Source organism: Nerophis lumbriciformis, linkage group LG08 (genome assembly GCF_033978685.3).
Source record: "Nerophis lumbriciformis linkage group LG08, RoL_Nlum_v2.1, whole genome shotgun sequence".
Classification (NCBI taxonomy): domain Eukaryota; kingdom Metazoa; phylum Chordata; class Actinopteri; order Syngnathiformes; family Syngnathidae; genus Nerophis; species Nerophis lumbriciformis.
In genome coordinates, this window is record NC_084555.2 from 36,241,003 (window position 1) to 36,255,000 (window position 13,998).

At 39.8% G+C, this 13,998-nt stretch overlaps 1 protein-coding gene across 1 annotated transcript in view; it reads right to left on the reverse strand.

Moving 5' to 3' along the window:
* Positions 1–889: 889 nt before the first annotated feature.
* The window catches only part of arf6b (ADP-ribosylation factor 6b), a 27,725-nt gene continuing 14,616 nt past the window's right edge, over positions 890–13,998 (reverse strand). The window contains exon 3 of the transcript XR_009816031.2: positions 890–908. The gene's annotated coding sequence lies outside the window, so the exon portion shown is untranslated. The remainder of the gene's footprint in view (positions 909–13,998) is intronic.

Consider the following 13,998-nt stretch of genomic DNA (forward strand, 5'->3'; position numbering starts at 1 on the left):
GCATTTGACCCATGCCCTTGATCACCCCCTGGGAGGTGAGGGGAGCAGTGGGCAGCACCCGGGAATAATTTTTGGTGATTTAACCCCCAATTCCAACCCTTAATGCTGAGTGCCAAGCAGGGAAAAATTCTGGTATGAGCTTTTAAACATAACCCGTTAACTGCTGCCAATCAAATGGTGAATAAGATACTCTTTAGGGTTCATATGTTTGTAAATCTGACTGTGATGAAGTCAGTGCCTCACCAGCCATGAACCTCACCGCACGTCACTGGTTACAACATATACAGTATTTAAAAAGTGACTAAAGTGCACAATAACGTTTTTTAGAGCGACATACGCCAAAACAAACCCAGCTCTTTTTTTTTTCCAGCATTAAAGCTACAGGCACACAAAATTGCGTCAAAAGCATTTTTTAACTTCAGCGTCAAGTCTACACTTGTAAGATTGTGACCTCTGGGACTCACTTCAAACTGTTAAAAAATAGCACGATGTAAAATATTTACATGTATATTTGTGCTTTATAATGACTCATAAAGGATGTGTGCTGTCTGTGTGTTTGGTAGTGTTGCCACAGAATGACAAAAATAGAAGAAGAAAGTTCCAAAGAAAAAGCGCTTTAGTTTTCCTCATGTAAAAATACCACTGGGCAGTGGCGCTGTAAACTTAACCACCGTGTAATAAGTTTGCCTTTTTTTTTTTTGCATAGAAGGAAGTTTTATTTGCTCCGTAGTTGCAGAACTGAGCATATGCAGTAGTAGAGGGGGAACTGCTGGCCTTCTGCTTTCCTTTGAGCATAAAAGAACTCACTGGAAACTTGTGCGTGCTTTGTCGTTGTGGCACCAGTACAGCAACCATCAGTCCGTCGCCATGGTAACCGAAGCAATAAACATGCATACTGGCCATGCTCACTGGAAGCAGAAAAAAGAAAAAAAAGAAGATCACAGTCTTGTCAAATACTGACCTTCCTCCTTCACGGGCACCAATAATAACAGCTCTTACATTCTGTGGCGTGAAAGCTAACCTTTCCTCTCAGGAAGTGGAAGGAATTCCAGGCGCTCACAGAGGGAGTTGACCAGCAGTCCAAGAGGACTCATCTCCACAGAGGAGAGGTCGTAAAAATGTTACTTACTGTCTGGGTCCTCGGCCAACAGAGCAGCGAGCATCGTGAAGCAAAGTGGTCGTTACAAAACAATTCAAGTGTCACCGCCGGCTAATGGAGTCCCTGCACTAAACTCTCACTGTTTACTCGCTTTGAGCTTGTAGCAATGTCCAAACACAGAAATGATTGAAAAACAGCATAAAAAAACAAAAGCGACTTGAAACTGCTGCCATCACATAAACTTTGCAGGATAAAAAAAGCACATGCAAAAAAATAAAGGCTGGCGCTAATACCAAATAAAAAAAGAATGCATGAAAGAAATGCTGCAAGTTTGCAAAAAACAACAACAATGGATACTCAAAGGAAAAGTGGCAAATTATTAGTGTTAGTAGGTTATGTCTTTTTTAAACACTGGGCCATAAAAACTGGTTGCACAATAATACAGCAAAATATTAAGTTAAAGTTAAAGTACTAATGATTGTCACACCCCGGCTGAGTCATACAAAAGACTATATAATGGGACCCATTACCTCTCTGCTTGGCACTCAGCATCAAGGGTTGGAATTGGGGGTTAAATCACCAAAAACGATTCCCGGGCGTGGCCACCGCTGCTGCTCACTGCTGCCCTCACCTCCCAGTGTGTGATCAATTAGGTCGTTAAATACAAATCTCCTTCAGGACTGACTGCATTGGCAATCTGCTGACTACCATTTTTTTTTATTACGTGAATTTGCAGCATTTTTCTATTGCAGTTGGTTTTTGTGCATCAGTGGCGGCTTCTGGTCTTTCAAATAGGGGAAGCTCGTTTTCAGCTATACTTTCTAAACACGAGTACATTGTATGCATGTTGGGAATAAACTTAAACCATAACGGTCATGCTTCTTGTCTGCAGCCTGCCATGCAAGTTCTGCTCCTTGGCAGGGCTGTGGAGCTGGGTTGGTAGAGCAGCTGTGCCTGCAACTTGAAGATGCCAGGGTTGATCCCCGCTTCCTCCATCCTAGTCACTGCCGTTGTGTCCTTGGGCAAAACACTTTACCTGCCTCCTTCCTTTGCCACCCACACTGGTTTAAATGTAGATATTGGGTTTCACTATGTAAAGCGCTTTGAGTCTCTAGAGAAAAGCGCTATATAAATATACTCCACTCCTAACCTCTTTTTTTGCTGCAGAGCCCATGTTTGGTGTTTTTTTTTTTTTTATAGGTTTATTTGAAATAGGGACAGATACATAAACATAGACATCTGAAACTGTCATCCAATGTATGCATCATAGTGTTTGTAGCCAAAGCTAATTCACAACACTTGTCCCCAACAACAACAACAACAACAACACAGATCCAACATCATTAAAATAGGAAAATAAAAAGAATGAGGCAAAGAGGAGTCGATAATAATGATAATAGAATAGAATAGAATGGACTTTATTGTCATTGTATTTGCATGTAACGAGATACAGACAAAGTACAAACTAGATAAAAGCCAATAATGATAATAATAATAACACAGACAAAGTGCAACTTATATAAAAGCCAATAATGATAATAATAACAACACAGACAAAGTGCAACTTATATAAAAGCCAATAATGATAATAATAATAACACAGACAAAGTGCAATTTATATAAAAGCCAATAATGATAATAATAATAAAATAGACAAAGTGCAAACTATATAAAAGCCAATAATGATAATAATAACACAGACAAAGCGCAAACTAGATAAAAGCCAATTAGTACAAATTAGTAAAAACTAAACATGGGAACACGATTGTTGGTCAACTAGCCCCAATTGTGTTTGTTTTTTGAAAGTGACAAGTGCAGGTATACTTTTCAAAGTATCAGGTGAAGAGTTCCACAGTTGTGGTCCTTTTATTGAAAAGGCAGTGTGGGCAAAAGATGTTCTACGGAATGGAACGCAACAGTTGCCTTTTGACATTGCTTGGGTGGTAGATCTGATACCACTATCCTTCACCTGATTGCACTCAGCATTCAGGCCTTCATAAGCCATGCTGTTGCCACTCTTGGGCCTCATGTACAAACCCCATTTCCATGAGTTGGGAAATTGAGTTAGATGTAAATATAAACGGAATACAATGATTTGCAAATCCTTTTCAATCCATATTCAATTGAATGCACTACAAAGACAACATATTTGATGTTCAAACTCATAAACTTTATTTTTTTTTTACAAATAATAATTAACTTAGAATTTAATGGCTGCAACACGAGCCAAAGTAGTTCACCACTGTGTTACATGGCCTTTCCTTCTAACAACACTCAGTAAACATTTGGGAACTGAGGAGACACATTTTTAAAGCTTCTCAGGTGGAATTCTTTCCCATTCTTGCTTGATGTACAGCTTAAGTTGTTCAACAGTCCGGGGGTCTCCGTTGTGGTATTTTAGGCTTCATAATGCGCCACACATTTTCAATGGGAGACAGGTCTGGACTACAGGCAGGCCAGTCTAGTACCCGCACTCTTTTACTATGAAGCCACGTTGATGTAACACGTGGTTTGGCATTGTCTTGCAAGGGGTGTCCATGGTAACTTTGCTTGGATGGCAACATATGTTGCTCCAAAACCTGTATGTACCTTTGAGCATTAATGGCGCCTTCACAGATGTGTAAGTTACCCATGTCTTGGGCACTAATACACCCCCATACCATCACAGATGCTGGCTTTTCAACTTTGCGCCTACAACAATACGGATGGTTCTTTTCCTCTTTGGTCCGGAGGACACGACGTCCACAGTTTCCAAAAACAATTTGAAATGTGGACTCGTCACACCACAGAACACTTTTCCACTTTGTATCAGTCCATCTTAGATGAGCTCAGGCCCAGCGAAGCCGACGGCATTTCTGGGTGTTGTTGTTAAACGGTTTTCACCTTGCATAGGAGAGTTTTAACTTGCACTTACAGATGTAGCGACCAACTGTAGTTACTGGCAGTGGGTTTCTGTAGTGTTCCTGAGCCCATGTGGTGATATCCTTTACACACTGATGTCGCTTGTTGATGCAGTACAGCCTGAGGGATCGAAGGTCACGGGCTTAGCTGCTTACGTGCAGTGATTTCACCAGATTCTCTGAACCTTTTGATGATATTATGGACCGTAGATGGTGAAATCCCTAAATTCCTTGCAATAGCTGGTTGAGAAAGGTTTTTCTTAAACTGTTCAACAATTTGCTCACGCATTTGTTGACAAAGTGGTGACGCTCGCCCCATCCTTGTTTGTGAATGACTGAGCATTTCCTGGAATCTACTTTTATACCCAATCATGGCACCCACCTGTTCCCAATTTGCCTGTTCACCTGTGGGATGTTCCAAATAAGTGTTTGATGAGCATTCCTCAACTTTATCAGTATTTATTGCCACCTTTCCCAACTTCTTTGTCACATGTTGCTGGCATCAAATTCTAAAGTTAATGATTATTTGCAAAAAGAAAAATGTTTATCAGTTTGAACATCAAATATGTTGTCTTGGTAGCATATTCAACTGAATATGGGTTAAAAATGATTTGCAAATCATTGTATTCCGTTTATATTTACATCTAACACAATTTCCCAACTCATATGGAAACGGGGTTTGTAATAACAGTTGCGTGACGTTCCTACTAAAAATAGATGCATGTTCAAATGCAGAAGAGTACGTACGCCAGTAAAGACATTTCTTTTTTACGTTGCAAATTAATTTGAAATTGGTCCAGGATGCTTGGCACGCTCAGAGCACGCCCAGGTTACGCCCCCTTCTTAAAAATGCAAATCATTTTGAAAGTAGCCGTGTGCTTAAACACTGCACTCAGTGGCCAGACACAAGTTAGTAGGAGGTGCTTCCTTCTCGTGTTTGGAGCGATCACCAGTGGGTGGACTAAAATAATTTTCGAGAAGGAATTACTATAAATCAAATATTTTCATAGCTGGAGCATAAAGGAACTGTTTACAAACTTCTAAATACATTTTTCAACACTGTGAGAGTCCTTTAGACATGGAATAACACACTTTAGTCACCTGTACATACTTTTAATCCCATGTAGTAATGCACCCTGAGGCTTAGCCAATCAGTCGCCACGATACTGAACACATAACACTTATTGGATTGGTGTCATCTAGTGGCCAATACTACTGTAGTATTGATATTTTTAGTTCATGTAGCATTAGGCTTGAAAATGCTCAATTTAGGGCAAAAATAATGTGGAATATGCTAAAAAAAAGAAGAAAAACTTCTGATGTGTTGAAGCACGATGTGGGGAGGGACGACAGTAGCTTTAAAAGTCAAATCTTTAAACATGCAATAAAACACATACCATACAAGCAATACAAATATTTGATACCATTATAAATTGTTAATGTAAACAATGTTCCCCTCAAAAAATGATAGAATATAATATCACCTTCAGATAGATTTGGGACAGGCCAGAATAAAATACAACAAATGGAAGAATAAAATACACAAAAACATCCATCCATCCCTTTTCTTCCAGTCGTTCCTCTCGGGGTTGCGGGGTGCTGGAGCCTATCCCAGCTGCACCTGGCGGAAGGCTGGGTACACCCTGGACAAGTCGCCACCTCATCGCAGGGCCAACACAGATAGACAGACAACATTCACACAAATATGTGCAAAATATTAATACAACTTGTTTAGTTCTGTTATGGCAGCTGGGACAAAACGCCATCTATATTATGTTGTCTTAAAAAACTCTGGCCAGAGGGCAGAAGCTGAAATTGATTGTGTTGGTGGTGAGGCACTGCAGTTAAAATGGAGGAAGCTAAAATGGGGCGGCATAGCTCGGTTGGTAGAGTGGCCGTGCCAGCAACTTGAGGGTTCCAGGTTCCCCGCTTCCGCCATCCTAGTCACTGCCGTTGTGTCCTTGGGCAAGACACTTTACCCACCTTCTCCCAGTGCCACCCACACTGGTTTAAATGTAACTTAGATATTGGGTTTCACTATGTAAAGCGCTTTGAGTCACTAGAGAAAAAGCGCTATATAAATATAATTCACTTCACTATCCGCTCCACCTGTTTATTGTCGACTGCAAACTAGAGCTAAGATAACAACTGTAGATTTTAGGACAGAAAATAATAAAAACTAGTGAAATTAACTAGCTGCATGGGCAGATAGTAAGACATCCTAAATTAAGATTTGTATATCTACAAATTAACAGGATTTTTAAGCTAGGAATAAGTATTTTATTCTGAAAACAAGCATTAGTCAACTTGCCATTCTTAAATAAAGCGTCCTTATGTTGTTGCATAATATTTAAAGGCCTACTGAAATGCGATTTTCTTATTTAAACGGGGATAGCAGGTCCGTTCTATGTGTCATACTTGATCATTTCGCGATATTGCCATATTTTTGCTGAAAGGATTTAGTAGAGAACATCGACAATAAAGTTCACAACTTTTGGTCGCTGATAAAAAGCCTTGCCTGTACCGGAAGTAGCAGACGAGTAGCGTGACGTCACAGGTTGTGGAGCTCCTCACATCTGCACATTGTTTACAATCATGGCCACCAGCAGCGAGAGCGATTCGGACCGAGAAAGCGACAATTTCCCCATTAATTTGAGCGAGGATGAAAGATTTGTGGATGAGGAAAGTGAGAGTGAAGGACTAGAGGGCAGTGGGAGCGATTCAGATAGGGAAGATGCTGTGAGAGGCGGGTGGGACCTGATATTCAGCTGGGAATGACTAAAACAGTAAATAAACACAAGACATATATATATACTCTATTAGCCACAACACAACCAGGCTTATATTTAATATGCCACAAATTAATCCCGCATAACAAACACCTCCCCCCTCCCGTCCATATAACCCGCCAATACAACTCAAACACCTGCACAACACACTCAATCCCACAGCCCAAAGTACCGTTCACCTCCCCAAAGTTCATACAGCACATATATTTCCCCAAAGTCCCCAAAGTTACATACGTGACATGAACATAGCGGCACGCACGTACGGGCAAGCGATCAAATGTTTGGAAGCCGCAGCTGCATGTGTACTCACGGTACCGCGTCTGCGCATCCAACTCAAAGTCCTCCTGGTAAGAGTCTCTGTTGTCCCAGTTCTCCACAGGCCAATGGTAAAGCTTGACTGTCATCTTCCGGGAATGTAAACAATGACACACCGGCTGTGTTATCCGGCACACCACTCAAGGGGTGCATTCTACGGCGGGGGTGCGTTATCCGGCACAACACCTGCCGCAATACACCGCTTCCCACCTACAGCTTTCTTCTTTGCTGTCTCCATTGTTCATTGAACAAATTGCAAAAGATTCACCAACACAGATGTCCAGAATACTGTGGAATTTTGCGATGAAAACAGACGACTTAATAGCTGGCCACCATGCTGTCCCAAAATGTCCTCTACAATCCGTGACGTCACGTGCTGATGTATTCATACCGAGACGTTTTCAGCAGGATATTTCGCGTGAAATTTAAAATTGCACTTTAGTAAGCTAACCCGGCCGTATTGGCATGTGTTGCAATGTTAAGATTTCATCATTGATATATAAACTATCAGACTGCGTGGTCGGTAGTAGTGAGTTTCAGTAGGCCTTTAAACAAGATTTTCTATGTGGGGAAAACCGAAATATCTTATTTGAATAGTTTTGGGGGCGTTTTCTGCATTTTTAACCTACACTAGAAAAAAATATTATCATTCATGCTAAAAAAAACCCCACATAAAACTAAGGAAATTCCCAGGAATTAGATTTTTAAATTTTGGGAAATGGCAAATAATTTGCAGGGTACATGGTGGCCGCAGACTCCCCAACGGGTCATGCATGCGATTAATCACAGGAAAATGTACAATATTAATCATGGATCAATGCAGATTTATTCACACAATATATTTTGACTGCACCCTTACTCTAACCACGGGTCACCTGAAATATGTTAAATGGTGATCAGGTCAATGCATTCTTCAGTGCGAAGATGAGTGAGGAGACTCCGACTGTTGTACTCAGTGATGCATTTCAATAAATACACCCTGGCGTCACTTTAGATAAAACACCGAACAAGCTTTGAGCAAATAGGCGAAACGCAATCAAGTGAAACATTTCAAATGTTTTCCTGTATGACATTCTCACAATAAAATTGGATTTGTGTCCAAAATGGGGATCTTTCAGTGGTACGCTGAAAATATGATATGATGCGACCGTCGGGGTTTATAAATCATTGATCGCGTTGTATCCTTATTTTTACCCTTTTCTTTTCCAAATAATACAATAAAATGATCCCCAAACCAGACGTGACGTGGACGCAAATATTAGCTCATTTGGAATTTGATGCCTGCAACATGTTTTTAAAAAGCTGGCACAAGTAGCAAAAAAGACTGAGAAAGTTGAGGAATGCTCATCAAACATTTATTTGGAACATCCCACAGGTGAACAGGCTAATTGGGAACAGGTGGGTGCCATGATTGGGTATAAAAGCAGCTTCCATGAAATGCTCAGTCATTCACAAACAAGGACGGGGCGAGGGTCACCACTTTTGTGAACAAATGCGTGAGCAAATTGTCAAACAGTTTAAGAACAACATTTCTCAACGAGCTATTGCAAGGAATTTAGGGATTTCACCATCTAAGGTCTGTAATATCATCAAAAGGTTCAGAGAATCTGGATAAATCACTGCACGTGAGCGGCAGTGCCGAAAAGCAACATTGAATGCCTGTGACCTTCGATCCCTCAGATGGTACTGCATCAAAAAAAGACATCAGTGTGTAAAGGATATCACCACATGGGCTCAGGAACACTTCAGAAAACCACTGTCAATAACTACAGTTGGTCGCTACATCTGTAAGTGCAAGTTAAAACTCTACTATGCAAAACGAAAGCCAATTATCAACAACACCCAGAAACGCCGCCGGCTTCGCTGGGCCCGAGCTCATCTAAGATGGACTGATGCAAAGTGGAAAAGTGTTCTGTTGTCTGAGGAGTCCACATTTCAAATTGTTTTTGGAAACTGTGGACGTTGTGTCCTCCGGACCAAAGAGGAAAAGAACCATCAGGACTGTTATAGGCGCAAAGTTCAAAAGCCAGCATGCCCAAGACATGGGTAACTTACACATCTGTGAAGGCACGATTAATGCTGAAAGGTACATACAGGTTTTGGAGCAACATATGTTGCCATCCAAGCAACGTCTTTTTCATGGACGCCCCTGCTTATTTCAGCAAGACCATGCCTAGCCACATTCTGCACGTGTTACAACAGCATGGCTTCATAGTAAAAGAGTGCGGGTACTAGACTGGCCTGCCTGTAGTCCAGACCTGTCTCCCATAGAAAATGTGTGGCGCATTATGAAGCCTAAAATACCACAATGGAGACCCCCGGACTGTTGAACAACTTAAGCTGTACATCAAGCAAGAATGGGAAAGAATTCCACCTGAAAAGCTTCAAAAATTGGTCTCCTCAGTTCCCAAACGTTTACTGAGTGTTGTTAAAAGGAAAGGCGGTAAAAATGCCCCTGTGCCAACTTTTTGTGATGCTGCCATTAAATTCTAAGTTAATGATTATTTGCAAAAAAAAAATCTGTTTTTCAGTTTGAATATTAAATATCTTGTCTTTGCAGTGTATTCAATTGAGTATAAGTTGAAAAAGATTTGCAAATCATTGTATTCTGTTTTTATTTACGATTTATACAACGTGCCAACTTCACTGGTTTTGGGTTTTGTATGTGAGTATTTATGGTCAGTCGTCTTGGTTCTGAGTGGTGTATGTTACTTGGCCAGGTGTTTGTGTAGCTTCACCTATTTGCACTATTCTTGGTAAACATAGTTTGATAGAAATTCATCCTGTCAGTCATCAAAGCTAAGTGCTATCATTCTGTTTTGTGTGCTTCTAATTTTTAATAGCCTTCTTCAACCCCTCTCCAACACATTTTGTAGTCTTATCTCGTTTACAAAGCACTTGTTCTCTTTATTTTCTGCTAGCTAGCTGCTAAGCTAGCGGAGCTAAGCTAGCCCCGGTCCCAAGTCCGCCGCTCCAAAGGCAGCAAGAACTCGACTCAGGGAAGGAAACAAGTAAGTATGTTTTCGTGTTCTTCTTGCCCCCTGCTCATGGGGAGATTGTCTCTGCTCGAGGGAGGTGTCCGCCAGTTAGAGCGGACTAATTTCCTAATTATAGATGCCGTGGACATGCTTACTAGCGTTACCATGAATTGATTAACGTGGACCCCGACTTAAACAAGTTGAAAAACGTATTCGGGTGTTACCATTTAGTGGTCAATTGTACGGAATATGTACTGTACTGTGCAATTTACCAATGAAAGTCTCAATCAATCAATCAAAAAGCCGTATTGAGCTAACTAGCCCAGTTTGTAGCAGCCCTAAAGGGCCTACAAGCTACTGATACACACAACAGATGTATCTCGTTAGCTAGTCCTAGACCCCAGTCTATCGCCACCACACCGCAATGTAAACGGGCGAAAATTGGGGGTCCATGGCACGATCGCGTTATGTAGAATATCGCTTTATATTGGGCCGCATTATAATAGGCTGACCATATTCTGAAATCCCAAAAAGAGGACACATATATGCGTGCCAAGGCGGGCAGCACGCCAAGGCCGGGACTAAGGTGAAAATTTGCCAATGATACTCGAACTTGCTTTATAAATAATATATTTATTTAAATAAAGCATTTTTCTCCTCTGTTGACAGCAGTGTTGTCGCTAGGAATTTTCAAAATGGGGTCCCACAGTAAATTTTTGGGGTCCCACTTTTTTGTAAGCGTTGTGAAAACAAATGATAAACGTATGCATTATCCTGTTATATCTCACATTCTATATTGTGTTTTGGAAAAAGGTTGTCATAAACGTTACTTAATTCATTAAAGATAATAATAAAAAAAGAAAACAAATGTGTATGCATATGTAAATGTGTTCAGTTATAAACATTCATTCACTTTCTTCTTTCCTTCATGGATCTAAATCAGTGGTTCTTAACCTGGGTTCGATGGAACCCTAGGGGTTCGGTGAGTTGGTCTCAGGGGTTCCGCGGAGGTCAAAACACACCCGACTCATCGTGTAAATAAAAACTTCTCCCTATCGGCGTATTACGGACACGGCAACAGCAGAAGTCAGACTGATTTGCAGGTGTGTAATTTGTTGTGAGTTTATGCACTGTGTTGGTTTTGTTCTTTGAACAAGGTAATGTTCATGCACGGTTCATTTTGTACACCAGTAAAAAAACATGGTAACACGTTAGTATGGGGAACATATTCACCATCAATTAGTTGTTTATTAACATGCAAATTAGTAACATATTGGCTCTTAACTAGTCATTATTAAGTACTTATTAATGCTTTATTCGGCATGGCCTTATTATAACCCTAACCAAATAACTCTAAATTTGTCAAGACTAGGACTTTGGCGTGGATTGTTTTCCCGAGGTGCAAAGGATTTGGACCGGACACGGCGTGAAGGTGAATACATATTTAATTTTAACACTCAAAAAAGGAATAAACAAAAGGCTATGGACAAAAAAACAAAAGACACTAACTGTGGCATTAATCAACAAAACGTACTTGCGATGACGTGAACAGGGCAGCATGGACTATGAACATGAAACAGAGTGTCAGGAGTGTGTCAAGAGTGATGTCGCCAGGCTGACTGCCTGGCAACTACAGGCTTAAATAGTGATGACACGATTAGTGAAAACAGGTGCGCGACTCAAAATGTGAAAACGTGAGACAGGTGCGTGACATGAGGACGTGAACCAGGTGAAACTAATGGTTGCTATGGTGACAAAGCAAGGGAGTGAAACCAGGAACTAAAAAGTGTCCAAAAACAAAGCAAAACATAACTAAACAAAACATGATCACAGACATGACAAAATTAAGTCTTTGTTACTTAGAATATGTTCCACTAGTGTCCAAAAAACTCTAAATTAAGTCTTTGGTACTTAGAATAGTGTTACCAAAAACATAACTTTGTCTTGAATTTGAAAAAAAAACCATTTTATTTTTCACTAAAGAAGGGTTCGGTGAATGTGCATATGAAACTGGTGGGGTTCGGTACCTCCAACAAGGTTAAGAACCACTGCTCTAAACTTTACCGCTGCTGGTAGTTTTTTCTATGTTTTTATTTAATAAGTTGTAGGTGTATTTATTTCAATATAAAAGTGTAAAAAGTGTTTTGCTTCGGTCACGAAATGATGATAATGGTGTGACATGGCATACATACATTTTATATTTAACGCTTAAATCTCTGGAGTCTACATCAACTTCAGATCTATCCCTCATTTCAAAATGTTTTAGTTTTTTTTATGTTGCTTTTTGTTTGTTTGTTTTCCGCCCTTTTTTGTCAAACAAAACTATGTTTTTAATGGCAAACACACAAAATATGCAAAATCTTCCACCAAAAATATTTTTCAAAGTGGAATATTTGATGTGTAGTAATCGGAACCTTGGATAGGTCAATAATTCATAATAACATTGATTTTGATTCAATATTATGTTTTGAGCAATGACAGTTTGAAAGAAAAAAAAAACAGCTTTCTTTTATTAGTCAACATTGCAACTTTTTCTAAATTACATTTAACCTTTAAGCTTTTTTATTTCACTTTTGTTATGTTTTTTTTTTTTTTTTAATAGTATTTTTAGAATGTGCCGTGGGCCTTTAAATTAAATTAGCTGTGGGCCGCAAATGGCCTCCGGGGCACACTTTTGACACCCCTGCTATAGATAATAAAAAATGTAATCTGATAAATCTATGGATAAAAAGCAGAGCCTGGCGACGCATGTGCGTTTATCATAACTCTCTCGCTCTCTCTGTCTCTGCCCCTCCCTCACGAATGCTGCTGCGTGCGCACACTTTCACAATTTGTTTTGTTTTTAACCCCTTCTTAACCCTGAACGTACATTGAAAATACACGCAACCCTAACTCAAAATGCCGGACATTTGAGGCATTTAAGAAACTCCGCCCGGACAGCACCGCAAAAGAGGACATGTCCGGTGAAAAGACGACGTATGGTCAGTCTAGTTTTGAGATAAGAGCTGTCTGTCAGCTAATTGTTATGCTTTAAGTTACAAGCATCTCCGCCATTAATTGGCATAGCAAATGTCACAGTAAACTTGTAATAATACGACCGAAACATCTGCTCTTACTCGCTAGCATTAGTTTCTAACTAGAGATGGACATAACTTAGTTTTTTAATGGGAAGGACAAAAGTGAGTGTGAAGGATAGAGCTGAGAAGAAATGGATGATATTCATTGAAATAAGAAATAAATCATCAAAAAGATAACAGAGCATGTAGTCGACTGGGTGAAACAGTTTGAGCGCATCACTGCTCGTCTGCCCCGTACTGAAGCAAAATAAGTCTAACGCCAATCAAAAATGTAGAAATAATATCTAAACAGCAGACATTTATCAATAGGTTTATGGAAAAGCTGCTGATGGTGTGTTTGACGGCAAAGCAGCCGGAAGGAGATAACGTAGAAGTCCACTCTCCGAGGTATATGCTGTATATTATTATTACATTACTTCAGTAAACTACTGTGGTTGTTAGTAGAACATTTTATTGAATTGTTGTATACAATATTCATGATCTAAAGGCTAGATTTTTATATTTTAAAAGGCATGTCACATATTTAAATTGGCTCGGCCAAGCACCAATTAGATCAATTTCAATTTCAACGGCAGGCGTTGATTTCAGGGATACAGGTGTTTTGGGTTAAGAGTTCCATCACAGAACCAATTATGCTCGTAAGTTTAGGTACTACTGTATTCATTCAAATATATTAATCAAAATTCAAGTGTGAATAATCTGACTTGAAAAAAATGATCCTTATTTAGAAGGGGTACACAAAAAAACCAATTCGCAATTCTTATACATTCCGATTCTCAATCAATTCATAATTTTCAAAAATCAATTAAAAAGAATCATTTTTTTTTTTCTTTTCCTTTT